This window comes from Mustela nigripes, chromosome 4 (genome assembly GCF_022355385.1).
Source record: "Mustela nigripes isolate SB6536 chromosome 4, MUSNIG.SB6536, whole genome shotgun sequence".
NCBI lineage: Eukaryota > Metazoa > Chordata > Mammalia > Carnivora > Mustelidae > Mustela > Mustela nigripes.
Genome location: NC_081560.1, coordinates 51701105 through 51714209, shown reverse-complemented (window position 1 = coordinate 51714209; position 13105 = coordinate 51701105). Strand labels below are relative to the sequence as shown.

The 13105-nt window shown below is 41.9% G+C and overlaps 1 protein-coding gene across 5 annotated transcripts in view; it reads left to right on the top strand.

Annotated features, from left to right (window-relative positions):
- The first annotated feature begins 350 nt into the window (after positions 1–350).
- Positions 351–13105, top strand: part of CCDC126 (coiled-coil domain containing 126) — a 50119-nt gene continuing 37364 nt past the window's right edge. Inside the window, exons 1-3 of one of the 5 annotated variants that reach the window (XM_059395692.1) lie at positions 355–440; positions 847–926; positions 12163–12237. The gene's annotated coding sequence lies outside the window, so the exon portion shown is untranslated. Of the gene's footprint in view, positions 441–846; positions 927–12162; positions 12238–13105 lie in introns of all 5 variants that reach the window. The other 4 variants (XM_059395693.1, XM_059395691.1, XM_059395690.1 and 1 more) reach the window with 4 other exon arrangements.

Below are 13105 nucleotides of genomic sequence, written 5' to 3'. Positions count from 1 at the left end.
CAGAGCGTCTACCTCCCGTAAACTAATTTTCCAATCCTGGAGATGCCAGCAGCTTCTTCTGGTTGCTACGCAACGGCGTCGCCCTTCCCCTGGAGTAGGATCAGCTGGGCCAGAAGCACGTGCCGCCTCTTCCGCATTCCCGGACTACATCCCCCATAATGCCGCGGTCCGCGATCGGCTGGTCTCCGAAGTGGGGGAAGGGCTGGGACCGGCCGGGAGGCGGAGCGGAAGCGGACTGCGAGGGACGAGAAGAGTAGAATCTCCACGAGCTGGGAACCACCTCGTCGGTGATTCTCAAGCTTGGCCTTTCTCCATCCCCACCTGGAGGCTGCTTCGCAAGCGCAGGACGCAACTGACGCCTGCTAATCGACTTTCGCTGCGCCGCCCCAGCTCGGGAGCCCGTTGGCGGCGGCGACGGTGACAAGAAGCCCACAGGCAAGGTAATGGGGAGGGGGCGAGAGGAAAGCGGGGGCTGGAGGCGACTCCGCCCGCCCGCCCCGCTCCTCTCCGGTATTCCCCTCAGGCCCGGCGGCCGCCCTTCCTCCACCGTTTCCCGCTCGTGCCCCTCGCCCCACCCGGGCCGCTGCCCCCAGGTGTCCGCGGAAAACCGGCTCGGGAGCTGCCGGTAGCCCGCGGCCGAGGAGGCTCTTTGTCCCTGCTCCTCTGGGTCTGACAGCCGTGGCCCCGTGGGCCCCGGGCGGAGAACCGAGCGAGGTTCGGCTGCTTGATCCGAGCGGGGCGGGCTCGGTCCCGTGGCCACTGGCGCGGGGGAGCGACCGACCTGGTGCAGGGATGGAGGAGCGCCCGCGCGGCAGCCGCACTCACTTCTTTTTCTGCTTTTGACAGCTCAGCTCTGCTCTACTTTGAGGGAGAAAGTCAAATGCCTCTTTTTTACCCCCTGCTCAAACTCAGCTCCTGGGTGATTGGTAAGGATGAACTTAAACTGCTCTGTCGACTGTGACTTACACTCTCGAAAGCGGTACTAAGAGTGACTCAGGCAACCTGGGTTCCCATCCTGATCGAGGCACTGCTTGGCTTTATGACCTTGGTTAATTAAAGGTTCCAAGCCTGAGTTTTCTCATCAAATGGAGATAACAGTACGCATCTTTAAGTTGTTAGAATAAAAAAAAAAATAATGTGCTTACAACGTCATTAATTCTTTTGATGAAAAAATCCTTTGAATATACTTTAATTAGTTATACTGAAGTGGCCTCTGGATTTACGAGTTTTGTGCTTTTCTTTGTTTAATGATTAGTAAAGTGTTCTTTACTTAATACCTCGTTCACCTTAAACCTAAGGAAGGAATTCCTTTAAAGTATGCTGTCTTCTTAATTTCCATTGTTTGAAGATGGCTGAGAATGTTCTTAGGAAATTGATGACTCTGCTTTTCTGTGGATCAGCTCTGGAGATACAAGGACTTATTCACCGTCCCCCCCCCCCCCCCGCCCCCGCCCCCCAGCTGTGTCCTTTGGGAGCCTCTTTAGAGGAGCTTAAGTGTTTGTTTTGGCAGAGTAAGCACCTAGGTGTTCTGCAGTCCTGAGGTGGGGCTTCGCCATCTTTACCTTATGTCAACTTTTTCCACCACTCTCTACACTTTCTTACTGGTTAGTAATTTTATTCATTTGGGATTTCTGTTTGCCAGTGGTAGTTTTGATCCAGAACAAGTTGAATGAATGCAATACAATTTATAAGGAGTGATTTGAAACATTTCACATTAGTTCCTCTATAGTTTTGGTTCTTGCACTGTTCTCTCCTGATATTTACTGACAATGGTGATGAGTTTTTCTTTAAGGAAATCCTTATGGTCTTTTGTTGATTTTTTTTTTTCATTGAAAATGCCTGTTCTGTACTACTTTGGGTTCAAACACTGTTGTGTAATATGTGAAGTAATACATTCTGAGTAACGCTGGTTTTGAATGTACTGGGAGAAAAACCAGTAGGGCCTGATGAATTTTCTATGTTATGTCTTCAGTGACTGATGCATTAAAAAAAATTTAGGGGGGCACCTGGGTGGCTCAGTGGGTTAAAGCCTCTGCCTTCAGCTCAGGTCATGATCTCAGGGTCCTGGGATCAAGCCCCGCATCATGCTTTCTGCTCAGCAGGGAGCCTGCTTCCCTCTCTCTCTCTGGATGCCTCTCTGCTACTTGTGATTTCTGTCTGTCAAATAAATAAATAAAATCTTAAAAAAAAATTAGGAAGAAAAGGAGAAAATCTGGCGAATGTATTTCATAAGTGTACTAGCAAGGAAGTAAATAAGGGGAAAACTTATTTAAGCTGTAGGAGATGACCTATGCATATAAAGAATTTTAAAAATATGATTCTCATAAAAATATGTGACAAAAATACTCATTTTGAAAAAAAAAATGTTTCTATATTGGTGTTTGTGCAGTACAGAGTAATGGACTACGGAAATAGAAGACCTTGGTTTTTGTCCTAGCTCTGTCACTATCTATATAACCTTATGTTCCTTTGTGGTCCTCATTTTCCTCTTGACTAACATAGTGAATTGGTCTGATTCCAAGGACTCTTCTAGTTCAGACTTTCAATGATAAAGGGTTTTAGATGTCCTTTTTTTTACATGTAACAATTGATACAAGCCCTTTTAGTAATTTATTTGTGTCTTGGGTTTTTTTTTTTTTTATTCCCCACCTCGAGGAAGGGGATGTACTTGTAGGAACTAGAAAGCTGCCACAAACAAGCATTCCTCTTTCATGAACTGCACGTGTTTTTTTCTACATTTTTTTTTTAAAAGATTTTATTTATTTATTTGACAGAGAGAAATCACAAGTAGATGGAGAGCAGGCAGAGAGAGAGAGGGAAGCAGGCTCTCCGCTGAGCAGAGAGCCCGATGCGGGACTCGATCCCAGGACTCTGAGATCATGACCTGAGCCGAAGGCAGCGGCTTAACCCACTGAGCCACCCAGGCGCCCCTTTTTCTACATTTTTGAGATGCTTATTTCTTTTTCTCTACTGCTGATCTCTTTTATTTTACTTATAGCCTCTGTTTACCTGTTGTGCCTATTTCTTTGTAAATCTACTTTGTCAATCCCCTAATCCAAACTTCATTGTTTCGTTTTGTGAATTCTTTCCCTTTTTGTTCCTGTTCCCAACAACTTGGTGTTCTTAGGTGCTCTTTTTTCCCCAAGGCCTCAGGCAAAGGTGCCCAGTGCTAGTCTAGTTAGTTGTGAAGGGGGTTGTGGGCTCATTTGTCACAAAACATGTTTGGATGAGGCTTTGGGTAGGTGACTAAAATATGTGGTACAACCTAATTTATTTTGTTTTGCTTATTTTAAAAAATATTTATTTATTTAATAATAATAATATTATTATTATATATATGCGCAAACGCATGAATGAGCATGGGTGGGGGAGAGGGAGAAGCGGGTTCTCTGCTTAACAGGCAGCCCAACACTGGGCTCGATCCCAGGACCCTCGGATCATGACTGAGTCAAGGCAGACGCTTAACTGACTGAGCCACCCAGGCGCCCCAGCCTAATATATTTTAGATTAAACTGTTACTGTGGCATAATGGTTGAGTAGTTTCCCTTTGTCCTAACATTTCTATTCTTAACCTTGAATTACTTTACCCATTTTTTTTATCTTTGTACTCTTCAGAGCTATTATCTTCTCTCTTTTCTCCCAAATATGCCATCTAAAAATGATCTGCTATCTTGAGACATGTGTCTGTATCTTAGCTGGAATTTTAGTGTAGCTTCTCTCAAAGCAGTTCACATTTAAAATTTTAGACCTAATTAGGAGTGGAAGGCTGTGTTTTCTGTTAATTTTTTTCCTACGTATTAGCCTTGGGCAATATTGTGTAGAAAAAGTATTCTAAGAATGGGCCTTTCCCCCTGAAATTACATTCCGAGGTCAAGTCTGTGGAGGACTTATTTCTGAGCCTTTTTTGAAGAGAACTGTCTAAACCTCTGTGCTCTGGTGAACATACTGTGTCTTTTTGTGAAGTATTTCTGCTTTTCTAATTGTAAATTCCTTGGGAGACTAATAGGCACTGATTCTTGTAGCACCTTTGGCTTAGTGAGAGCTTCTCTCCTTGCTAGTTGCTGCCATTGTTATTATATAGCTAATTTAACTATAGTTCTAAAGCACAAAAAGCAGAGCACTATTATGCAAAAATGGGATTTGAAGAGGAGATTTTTTTTTTTGGTAGGATTACCATCTATTAATGTTTTTAATGTTGTTATTGCAGTGTTTCCATAAACAGTACAAGCAAGTATTTCATGACAGGCAGTGTGTGAAATAGTGTTTTTAAAATTTTGACTGCAACCCATAGTAAGAGATCTTTTTATGTCAAGACTTCATAGATACACACGTATGTGTGTGCATGTGTGTGTCTGTGTAAGAAAAAAATGTAGGTATCTCACTGAAAGAAAACTGACATAAAGCAAGATCTGTAGTGGTACCGTCTACTTTGATAGTTTCTATTTTATCTTGTATTTTTAAAAAGTGCCATTTGCAAACTGTTAAGTTGATTTTTGTTCCCCGCTTTTGAAAAACAGGAGAGTCCTGTGCTGAGAATTTGGATGCCTAATTTCCTCCCATTTGTTTGCTAATGGATAGTCATTAATCCTCTTTGTGCTTCACTTTCCTTTTCTTTAAAATGAGGGTGATGGGGTGTCTGGGTAGCTCAGTTGTTAAATGTCTGCCTTCACCTTGGGTCATGATCCCAGCGTTCGGGGTTTGAGCCCCACATCAGGCTCCCTGCCAAGCGAGGAGCCTTCTTCTCCTTCTCCCTCTGCCTGCTGTTCCTCCTGGTTGTGCTCACTCTCTCTTAGTCAAATAAATAAATAAAGATCTTGGGGCACCTGGGTGGCTCAGTGGGTTAGGCCACTGCTTTCGGCTCGGGTCATGATTTCAGGGTTCTGGGATCGAGTCCCGCATCAGGCTCTCTGCTCGGCAGGGAGCTGCTTCCTCCTCTTTCTCTCTCTGACTGCCTCTATGCCTACTTGTGATCTCTCTCTGTCAAATAAATGGATAGAATCTTAAAAAAAAAAAAAAAAAGAATCTGGTTTAATAAATATCTTAAAAAAGAAAAAAAATGAGGGTGATCCTCTGTCTTGACTGTAGTAATAATGTTAACTAATATATTTGTCTTTAGGTCCCTGGCTAGGGAGAAACCACTGAAAAATTGCTTAAATATCTAGTTGTTTGCATGTTTGGTATTTGGGAAGAGGCATAAAAAAACTTTGAACAGATCTTTGGAGGTTATTGGAATGGGGACTTTAAGGCCTTTAATAAATGTGAAAACTAAGAAAAAAGTTTCCCCCCTTTTTTCTGTTTATACCTTTTTGTCCTTTAACAAGGAATCTTTTAGAGTTTGAAAATTTCTATTTAAAATGCTTAGTAACCAGCATCTGGGTGGCTCAGTCCATTAAGCATCTGCCTCTTGATATCAGCTCAGGTATTTTTTAAAAAATTAACAGATAATGTATTATTTGTTTCAGAGGTAGAGGTGTGTGATTCATCAGTTTTACACAATACACAGCCCTCACCACAACACGTAACCTCCCCAGTGTCCATCACGTAGCCACCCCATCTTCCGACGACCTTCCACTCCAGCAGCCCTCTGTTTCCCGAAATTAAGAAGTTATGGTTTTTCTCCCTCTCTGATTTCGTCTTGTTTCATTTCTTCCTCTCTTCCCCTCTGATCCTCTGCCTTGTTTCTCAAGTTCCTCATATCAGTGCGATCATATGATAATTGTCTTTCTCTGACTTATTTCGCTTAGCATAATACCCTCTAGTTCCATCCATATTATTGCAGTTAGCAAGATTTCATTTTTGATGGCCGCATAATATTCTATTGTATTTATATACCACATCTTTTTTTTTTTTTTTAAAGATTTTATTTATTTATTTGACAGAGAGAGATCACAAGCAGGCAGAGAGGCAGGCAGAGAGAAAGAGGAGGAAGCAGGCTCCCTGCCTAGCAGAGAGCCCGATGCGGGACTCGATCCCAGGACCCTGAGATCATGACCTGAGCCGAAGGCAGCGGCTTAACCCACTGAGCCACCCAGGCACCCCCTTTTTTTTTAAGATTTTATTTATTTATTTGACAGGGAGTCATATAGCGAGACAAGGAACACAAGCAGGGGGAATGGGAGAGGGAGAAACAGGCTTCCTGTTGAGCAGAGAGCCCAATGCGGGGCTTAACCCTAGGACCTGAGATCATGACCTGAGCCCAAGGTAGACGCTTAATGACTGAACCACCCAGGCACCCTATACCACATTGTCTTTATCCATTCACCTGTCCATGGACATCTAGGCTCTCTCCACAGTTTGGCTATTGGGGACATTGCTGCTATAAACATTGGGGTGCATGTGCCCCTTTGATCACTATATTTGTATCTTTGGGGTAAATACCCAGTAGTGCAATTACTGGATTGTAGGGTATCAGCTCAGGTCTTGATCCCAGGGTTATGTGTTCAAGTCCAGTTTTGGGCTTCACTGTGGAACCTACTTTAAAAAAAAAAATTGCTTTATAGAAATTTTAAGTTAACATGTTGGCAAAATGTTACCTAGATTTTATTCCATACCCCATCTTTAATTACACTGCCCCCCTCATGTTAGAAAATACTAATAGGAATGTATTTACTTACTTTTCTGTGCAAAGTCACTATACCAGAATATTACTCTTCCCGTATGTTACCGAAAAGTAGAACTACCATTTTTCTAAGAAAAGGGAAAACAAAAATTTCTATGCTTGTGGGTTTCCTTCTGTTTACTTTGAATGATTTCTCCAAACTAGGCCATTCCATGCTGGGGATTGGGATTCCTCCCATTCTCATTTGTTTGTACTGAGGAGACTAGGAATAAAGAATTTACTGCCTGCTCCCAAGATTCTGGTCAGAAAAGAATTCTAAAGGTTTTGGTTGGAAGGAAATTGGAACCAGACTTTACTTCCTCTTGTTTTTCAGATCAGACCTTCCTAGAGGGCCTTCCTTGATCTGATACTTCACGTAGAGTCCTCAGATATCTTCACATCACCCTGTTTGTTTATTTTCTCTGTAGTAGTTTATGACAAACTGATATTAACTTGTTTCTGCGCTTGCTTGTTTATTGTCTCCAACTAAGACATAATCTCCACAAGAAGAATCCTGTCTTGTTTCACCTTTCACATCTCCAGTTCTGGTGCATAGTAGGTACTGCAATAAATATTGTGAATGAGTAAGTGAGCAAATGAATGAATAAACCAAGATCTTTCATGCTTTAAATGAAACTTCATATAATAGATTGTTGAGCCTAGGTCTTTATGTAGTCCTCGCCCACCCCCAAATTCTTTTTTCTAGAACTACGTTTTCTTATCAGTGTCTGCTGGACATTGTGAAGGTGTCTCCATCCAGAAGATCTTGTATTTATCTGTGCTTTACTTCATATTTTTTTCTGTTGTTTTTTACTTATGTAAAAAAAAGCTAAGCTCTAAGATTTCTTAAATCCTTCTTGTAGTAACTTTGTAATAGTTTGATTTATGGGAATAAAGTGTATTGAAACTTTAAAGTGCTGACTTGATAATTTAATGAATAGTCTAAGCATATATTTTTGGAATTTTAGGATCATTTCTCTAAACTGCCATTACTGATCTCTATGTTCTTTTTTTGTTTTTTGTTTTTTTAAAGATTTTATTTATTTATTGGACAGACAGAGATCACAAATAGGCAGAGAGGCCGGCAGAGAGAGAAGAGGAAGTAGGCTCCCCGCTGAGCAGAGAGCCCAATGTGGGGCTCCTTCCCAGGGTCCTGGGATCATGACCTGAGTCGAAGGCAGAGGCCTTAACCCACTGAGCCACCCAGGCGCCCCTTGTTTTTTTTTTTTTAAGATTTTATTTATTTATTTGAGAGAGAGAGAGAGCAAGAGCGTGCGCTTGAGAGAGCTTGAGGACACAGACTGGGGGGAGGGGCGGAGGGAGAGAGAGGGGGGAGCGGACTCCCTGCTGAACAGGGTGAGGGAGGTGGGGGTGGAGATGGCTGGATCCCAGGATGCCAAGATCATGACCTGAGCTGCAGGCAGATGACCTGAGTTGCAGGCAGACGCGTAATTGACTGAACTACCCCAGGTGCCCTCGGGTTATGTTCTTTTAAAGCAAAAGAGAATAAGCTTCATTTAATGTTGCAGTTCATTTAGTATTTTACAAACGTAGCCTTTCTAGTGGAGGTAAAGAAAGTAGTATGGTATAGAGAAAAACCTAAATAGAGAGTCAGGACCTGTCTTCTAGATCAATATAGTTTTTGCCATTAACTGTCTCATTTTAGGCAAGATACCCTGGGTTTTATTTCATAATGAAATGTCAGGGGATTGGGGCGCCTGGGTGGCTCAGTGGGTTAAGCCACTGCCTTCGGCTCCCGTCATGATCTCAGGGTCCTGGGATCGAGTCCCGCATCGGGCTCTCTGCTCAGCGGGGAGCCTGCTTCCTCCTCTCTCTCTCTGCCTGCCTCTCTGCCTACTTGTAATCTCTCTCTGTCAAATAAATAAATAAATCTTTAAAAAAAAAAAATGTCAGGGGATTATAGTAGATTTCTTCTCAGATTCATCTAGCCACAAAATGGATAATTGAAGGTACTTTAATTTTATCTTGAAACTTCCATCTCCTCTGCCCTTTTGTCCCCCTACCCCCCCAACACTGCAGGGAAGTCATTGCTGCTTGGGAGAAGATGGGGTTAGACTCAAGGATGTGCTTAAAGTAAACCATAGGTATCTACTGATTGTCAGTGGGGTTTAATGGGAATTGTGGGAGCGGTATAGGGTCAGTTACTCTTGCCCTTAGGCACATGGGATTGTGGGGACAAGGTTCATAACTGGATGAGAAGATGTGATGTGTGAAATCAGCTGATATAAAGTAATGTGTTGTGAGAGAAGATCAGCATGGTCTGGGGTACGGTGATGAGGTTTTGAAATCCTTCTGGTTAAGTTAGTGTTTAAACAGATACTCTAGTCTCATTGTAGGCTATTTTGGAAGATGAAGTTTTGTCATCAACAGTGCCATTGTATCATCTTTTAGGACTGGGTAATTCTTCAGTAATTAGTAATCAGTAACTAGTACCAATGAAGTATTTCATGCTATCCACAAATTTGTTCAAGCCTGTGGCCTCTCCAGTAGCTTTTAACTAACTGAATGAGAAGATGTAAGGAAACATGCTTCATAAATAAAAATGGATGTAAATGTAAGGTGCTATTATTATTATTGTATGAGACAGTGAGAAGACTGGCTTGATTGGGGGAGATATTTTTGTCACTAATGGGAAATAGATTTGCCTTTGGGGACTGGATTATGGAGGACCATGAGAGCTAATCACAGGAATTTTATTTGGATCTAGTAAAACAAAAACTCCTGAATTAACTCAGATTACTCAGATTATCAAGAATTACTGGCATTGCTACATTAGTGCCTGACAGTAATAATAAAAGTTAGTGTATATTGAGTAGTATGAGGTGTCATTTATCTTTACCAGTATAAATGAGGACATCAGGGTCTAGGGAGATAAGGTAACTTGCTCAAGGTTATAAAGATAGAATATGTAATTTCATATGGAATATGTGGGGCCGGAGATGGGGCGGGAGTGGGAGTGCTACTTTTTGAAGAGGCAACATTTGAGATAAATAACACTAAAAAATGAAAAGGAGCAGGCAGTGGGGAGAACTTTGCAGGGGGGGGAGGGGGAGGGGTGAATAGCAGTTGTATATAGAGCCTGAGGTCAGAAAGCATTTGGTTGATCTTGCCTGGAGGGACTGTAGCACAGTGAGTAAATAGAAGTGGTGTGAGATGAGGACTAAAGAGAGAAGGGGAGAAGTCAGATTTTGTAGGGCCTTGTGGCTTGAGGTAAAGAGTTTTATTTTAAGTACAGTGGGAAACTGTTGAAGGGTTTTTGAGCAGGGGAGTGATGTACTACAACTTTGTGTGTGGTTAAAAAATACATAAAATGTGGGGCGCCTGGGTGGCTCAGTGGGTTAGGCCGCTGCCTTCCGCTCGGGTCATGATCTCAGGGTCCTGGGATCGAGTCCCATATCGGGTTCTCTGCTCGGCAGGGAGCCTGCTTCCTCCTCTCTCTCTCTGCCTGCCTCTCTGTCTACTTGTGATCTCTCTCTGTCAAATAAATAAATAAAATCTTAAAAAAAAAAAAAAACATAAAATGTACCATTTGAACCATATTTAAGTGTACAGTTCAGTGACATTAAAAATGTTCACATTGGGGGCGCCTGGGTGGCTCAGTGGGTTAAGCCGCTGCCTTCGGCTCAGGTCGTTATCTCAGGGTCCTGGGATCGAGTCCCGTATCGGGCTCTCTGCTCAGCAGGGAGCCTGCTTCCTCCTCTCTCTCTCTGCCTGCCTATCTGCCTGCTTGTGATCTCTCTCTGTCAAATAAATAAGTGAAATCTTAAAAAAAAAAAAATGTTCACATTGTTGTGCAGCCATCACCATTATACATCTTCAGAACTTTTTCATTGTCCCGGAGTAAAACTCTGTACCCTAAACTTTAAACCATAGCTCTCCATTCTTCTCTCCTCAGCCCCAGCCCCAGCCCCTGGTAACTACCATTCTACTTTCTGTCTCAATGTATCTGACTGGTCTAAGTACCTATATTAAGTGGAATCCTACAATATTTGTCTTTTCGTGTCTGGTTTATTAACTTAGTATGATATATGTACATTTTTAAAGTAGGCTCCATGCCCAACATAGGTCTTGAACATATGACCCTGAGATTAAGGGTCATGCTTCACTGACTGACCCAGCCAGGCGCCTCTTAGTATGATATCTTTAAGGTTCAGTAGCTTGTAGCTTGTATCAGAATTTTATTCCCATTTAAACCTGAATAATATTCTATGGTATGTATATACTACATTTTGTTTATCTGTTCATTTTTTTGGACATGGGTTATTTCTACTTTTTGTCTATTGTTGAATTATGCTGCAATGAACATTGGTGCACAAGTATCTCTGAGTCCCTGCTTTCAGTTCTTTAGTGATTATACCCAGAAGTGGAATTACTGGATCATACGGTAATTATGTGTTTAATTTTTTGAAGAACTGATGTACTGTTGGTTTCCACGGTAGTTGCACCATTTTTCATTCCTATCAGCAGTACACAAGAGTTTCAATGCCTCCACATCTACCAACACTTGTTTTTTTGTTTAGTTTTGTTTTTTTTTTGATAAATGTTATAGGGGAAGAAACATCTTTTTTATTCTCCCTATCTTCTTAGGTTCAGTACCTGGGGCTCTGCAAATTAAATTGACAAAAGCCAGATTAACAGGAGAAAAAGGGTTATTTCATATGCAAATGAGGGGCTTTACAGAAATGAATGAAAACCAAAGAAGCAAGTAGGCCTGAGAGCTTGTATATCATTTAGACACAGAGCTATAAATGTGAAGATCTGACAAGACAAAGGAAAAGGAGTTTTAGTTTCTAGAAGCAGTTGGTTGTGAGAAGGTAATATATGGGAGAAACTAATGGAAGATAAGGGTTGTTCAAGTTGTATTTGTACAGATTTGTCTCAACATCAACTCCCTGTGTCCCATGATGAGAATGTTGTCGCCTTTCTGATGGGAAATTCTTGTCTGCCTTTTAGGTAGAAAGGGGGAGAGCAAGGCAGTTTGAAACACTTCCTGCATCTGCTGTTTCTTAGTCATCTTCAGTTCCAACTAATCCTTATACAGCAGTGGCTTGCTTGTACTTTGGGGTGGTATACTCTGATGCCCTTCCTATCATGCTAATAATGGGTATGAAGTGGTATCTCATTGTGGTTTAATTTGCATTTCCCTAATGATTAGTGATTTGAGCATCTTTTCTTTTCTTGTGTGTATTGTTCATTTACGTATCTCCTTTGAGAACCATTGGAATTTTTACTATTCAAATTGTGACTTGTTTTTAGAAGAACATTTTGGCTGCTTTGAGGACAGTGGCTTGAAGTGGGGTTGAGGAGGAATCTGGGAAACCACTTGAGAAACAGCTGCAGGAATCCAGTTGGAGATGATGATACTTGGACCACACTCCTTTGCCTTTTCAGATCTAGTGCTCTACAGACAACTTCATTTTATTTTATTATTTATTTATTTATTTATTTAGATAATTTGTGACAACTTCGTTTTAAATGTGCCTCCTCTCCTTCACTTCTGCTTTTGAGCATATACACTCTAATTCCTTTTGTATTCTCTGCAGGTACCCAGGAACTTTCCCCTGGGAATCCCAAAGATATTTATAAGTCTATCTTCGGTCAAAATAATGATGATGAAGGTGATGATGATTTTGTTTTTGTCTCTTTATTTTTAAGAGCTTTTATTTATTAGAAAGCAAGTGAGAGAGGAAGCATGAGCTGGGTGAGAGGGTATTGGGGAAGGGAGAAGCAGACTCCCCGCTGAGCAGGGAGCCTGATGTCGGGCTCAATCCCAGGGTCCTGGGATCATGACCTGAGCGGAAGGCAGGCACTTAACTGACTGAGCCACCCAGGCACCCCTTGTTTTTGCTTTTTAAAAACTACTTGGGTCAAATATGAAGTTTCACTTTTTAGTCATTAGTTGACAATTGATATGGTGGCCTAGAAGTTGGGATGAAAAAGTGTTCAGATTGTACACTCTTTTGTTCAAAAAAGGACTCTAATAAATACTGTGCTCGATTGTAGCCATAAATGCTTAGTGACAATGTAGGCCTTTTAGGTGTAATTGTCATTTCCCTCATGACCTAGGTGGCCTTCCAGGAGATGGACCAGTACTTGAAACCTAAAGAAAAAAAAATGGGGAGGTTCAGAGTGCAAGTTCCTATGTCACTTGCCGCTTTGAACATTACACAGGAAGCGACATTATTAAACCCTCCCTTTTTTTCTTTTTCTTTCCTAAAGATTGAGTCTAAGAATAATTACTTCTTCGAAGTACTAAAATAGGGGCATCTGGGTGGCTCTGGGATGAGCCTCTGCCTTCAGCTCAGCTCATGATCTCAGGGTCCTGGGATCGAGCCCTGCATCAGGCTCTCTGCTCAGTGGGGAGCCTGCTTCCTCCTCTCTCTCTCTGCCTGCCTCTCTGCCTACTTGTGATCTCTCTCTGTCAAATAAATAAATAAAATCTTTAAAAAAGTACTAAAATAAATTACCTTTAGTTGCTAAACAATT